Source organism: Tripterygium wilfordii, chromosome 4, assembly GCF_013401445.1.
Source record: "Tripterygium wilfordii isolate XIE 37 chromosome 4, ASM1340144v1, whole genome shotgun sequence".
Taxonomy (NCBI): Eukaryota; Viridiplantae; Streptophyta; class Magnoliopsida; order Celastrales; family Celastraceae; genus Tripterygium; species Tripterygium wilfordii.
In genome coordinates, this window is record NC_052235.1 from 11,508,575 (window position 1) to 11,512,671 (window position 4,097).

At 35.3% G+C, this 4,097-nt stretch overlaps 1 pseudogene; it reads right to left on the reverse strand.

Annotated features, from left to right (window-relative positions):
- Positions 1-311: 311 nt before the first annotated feature.
- Positions 312-3,553, reverse strand: LOC119996948 (annotated as a pseudogene).
- Between the last annotated feature and the right edge of the window lie 544 nt (positions 3,554-4,097).

The window sequence follows — 4,097 nt, forward strand, 5'->3', positions numbered from 1 at the left end:
TTATTTGAGTGATGTTTAATTACTCAATTTAGCATTTTATAATTAAACCTTGAAAACTAGTTTTCTCATTTTCTAGGGTTTTAAGGCTTTGAGCAACAAGGGTTGTAAGAAGTTAAACAAAATTGCATAAGAAAATTCATAAGCTAGTTCATGCTTTGTAATCCAACTTAACAGAAGAAAATTTTATAACCAGTTTTCAATGTGCAGCAACAGCAATACCAAACATGGATCGTATTCCATCACAAACCAAAACACAGTTACAAGCATAAGCATATGTCATTTCACAATTACGTGTAAAACAAAATCTCGAGCATCACTTGAAGCAGAGCAAATCTGCATCCAACTACTTCGTAGAGGTCAAACTCAAGCTGAAGTCCCATAGCTTTTTGGCCAATGTTGATTCTTTTGCCTTGGAATTCGGCTTGGTTATGTTACTGTCCATAAAATATTCTCCGCTTACTCCCACTTGTGGATGCAATGCCACATAACACGTAGTTGCTGCCCCCTAAAACCGTATCAAACAAACCATAAATTGGTTGGTTATTCTCCCAAATGCAAACATCTATCCTGCTCAAATAATTACTGAAATACATGTCTGACGAGATAAGTAAGTTGCCTGCTGAACATTTTTTAGCGTTAATCTGCCAATAATATTGGCAATGCCTGCATCAAAACCGAGGAAGTGTTAATCTAGAACCAGATAATTCACAAACACTCAATAAAGAACATTTTCAAAAGAAAAAAAAAGGAATCAGTTGATGTAATCGGCAAATTTGATCCTATTAACCATCCAACAATTGACCAAACCTATCCCATACAAATCGAGCCGAGAATACATAACTTCTATTATGACATATTACTGGAAAATGATCTAATATTTCAAAACACCCATGAGAATATTTCGTGAAAATTTTTTTTCAGGGAAATCATAAAATATCAAATGCAGTAGTTCCATGCCAACAATGATCAGTGAGTTAGAAGCATAAAAAGAATGTCATTGCTTGAAATATGCCATGAATTCTCGTGATATTTAATAACACATAATGTCGTTCCTGATTGTTAATTGAAGGAATATTGTGGAGCAAACTCTTTCAGAAGCACTAGGTACTGTAATTTGCAGGGGAAACCTAGTTTGACATACTCTAGCATTTTTTGAGCCATCTGCTATCTCTTTCAGTACATGAGATTGAGCTGGTGTTACAAAATTTTATAAGTTGTAAGTGATAGGGAAACTGCACCTTTTTGTATCAATAATATATCACCTCTCATATTGCAATAAACACATAATTGCTGTTGCAAAATGGACTTCAACTACATCTAAAACATTTCAACAGAACATCTTTCAACTGGAGAAAATTAAAAACAACCAGGATTACCATTAATATAACTGTGGTGATGAAAAAGATTGGTCATAAAAATTACTCCAGGATGAAGTGAATTAGCAGTGATTTCCAGCCCATCTTCCTATATAAAGGAAGAAAAGCATATAAGTCTGTGTTAGAATCCAGCTGCACTAGAAGCCATCATGAAATCTTAGGAGAAAAATAGTCTTGCTGGAGATTGACAACCAACTGCTGCCATCATTTATGATAATATATATTAAGCAACCTAATATGATTCTGTATATGAAGCAAACGGTGCCAAAATCCAACAACAGTGAAGTGGCAACTCAAATAGATAACACATTCATACTTTCCACAAATACAATGTCCAGTTCAGAGGCCGATGTAATTTGTTGCAAAGAATCTTATAGAAGTTCTCATTAAACATACACGAAAATGTATGCAGTTTCTCGTGGCATGCAAGACTAAACTAGCACAAATGTCTTGGAATTAACAAAACAGAGAAAATTGTCGACAAGTGGGGAATGTGTAGCTCTGATTACATGTTCAAGATAGCATGTTATCTTCATGTTGAGGTAGCAAATAAAGTAACAAAAAAAATTGATAAGGAACATAGTTATCTTACATGAGGAGATTCAGAGGAAGTCCCGAGGACATGTACCCTGATGCAAATTTTCTGACTGACGCCATTGAGCTAAGATCTAATTCCATCACATCAATCTTAGCAGAAGAGTTTTCCTTAAGTATTGTTTCTCTGACATTCTTACCAGCCTCCACATTTCATAGTACCATGACTACATGCACACCACGCAATGCAAGAACACGAGTTGTCTTGAAGCCTATACCACTGGATGCTCCTGAAGTTAAACCAACACAAGCACCAGACACAACGAAAAATATAAAATGTTAAAAAGAGAAGGAAAAGTGACTGATTAAAGGTACAAGTACAAGAAATATTAAAATTAAATCTACTGCAAGAAAACTTAAAATTAGTCAATATGACAATATAAACAAATATTGCAAGCAGCAAGCCACCCATTTGATAATCATGACAAAGCCATCATGAAAAGAAACATTCCCATTAAAAAATCAAGATTAAGAATGAAAGATCATAAAATTAATATGAACCATAAGAAAATCTTTACTGAAAGGCATCAAACAAAAGACATCAGTTCAATTCGACAGATCAATTCTTTCTACATAATCCAGCATTAAACTTCACAAACTAGTGTGAAAAAACTTATTGTAGAACCATATGCTTAAAGGTTAAAGCTCTCAATTTAATTTTGTAAATTCTATTGAACTTGACTCAATTTACAGGACTCTAGAACTGATTTCAATACATATCAGTAGCAAAATACTACTTCCTTAGAGGATTGGGAATCAATAAATGGGAAATGATAGTATAAGCTTGCAACTGAAAAAGCTTTAGCCATAACTCTGATAATAACTTAATACCATCCAACTAAAATATCAAACACAGAATCCTGAGTTAAAGCAAGTTTAAATGAAATTCATTGAAAAAGAGAACTCGAAAAACGCAGACCAACGTTGTCGTCTAGGTCGTCAGATGAATATCTAGCATATATTTAGACTAATTAGAACACTAAAATACACAAAACAACTAAACATGATATAATTTAGTTAGCTCTATATCTCTCTCCATCATCTATAAGAGATTGGCAGAAATGAAAATAAAAGAAAATACAATAACCCAGATAGATAAAGAACCTCTAACAATGGCAGTAAGACCAATTCCATCGATTCCCCAGGAAACCTCCTCTGCAGTGGAAGCGGCAGAGAACCCAGATGGCCCTTCCACCCAAAAATCCACACTTTTGCTAATCCACACTCAAAGTTTATTGAATGATCCCTCAATATGTTTTAGTGAAAATCAGTAGCGGACTCGCCCCACCAACCTTTAGAGTATATACGTGAGATTCATGATTTATATAGAAAATTCTATGACGAACCGATCGACTGTCGCTCTCTTCGGGGTCAATGGGGGCACAAGTTCAGCAGGGTGTGTGCTGTTGACAGGGCTTTAGAACTATTTGATTAGCAACGAACTACTCAATCGGACGGTCAGGGACAAAAATAAAAATAGAACTTTTGTTTAATTTTCCGCAATTTAAATTTACAATTGCTTGCATTCTCTCTCTTTCAACACGTGCATGATCTCGATCTGGGCTATACTGGACCATTGACATTACTGATTGCGCATAGTAGGTAGAAGATGTTTAAGTTTTGGGTCTATTCGTCAATGAAAAGGACTTAATAGCAAAACAACGTGTTTATTACAAATTTTTCAGATCCAAATCCATAAAAATAATAATGTGCACATCTAAAAAAAATAATAAAGTTCAAAATCACGCATTCAATCAAGTTTGGAAAAAAGATTGGCTGGAACTATTCCACCAATTTCACCAAATCTGCACCATTGAATGGTGGGGTGTGGTGTTATCAAATCCAATGCAATCATGCATTGAATGGTGGAGATGTGGTGGAATTGGCTGGACTAATTCCAGCCCCCTATCCCATCAAGTCTGTTTCCACATCGGTCCCTTTCTAGGGTTAGTTCTCTCTCAAGGAGAGTTTCTCTTTCCGATGACCTAGTGCTCATATTCATTAGGTGTAGTGATCCTTTCGGAGTCTAACTAACTTAACGTGACACTATGAAACCTGATCTCAAGTTAATGGCATATTTCACTCTCACTGCTGTAGAGGATAAGGTTGTGGAACTCAACCAGGAAG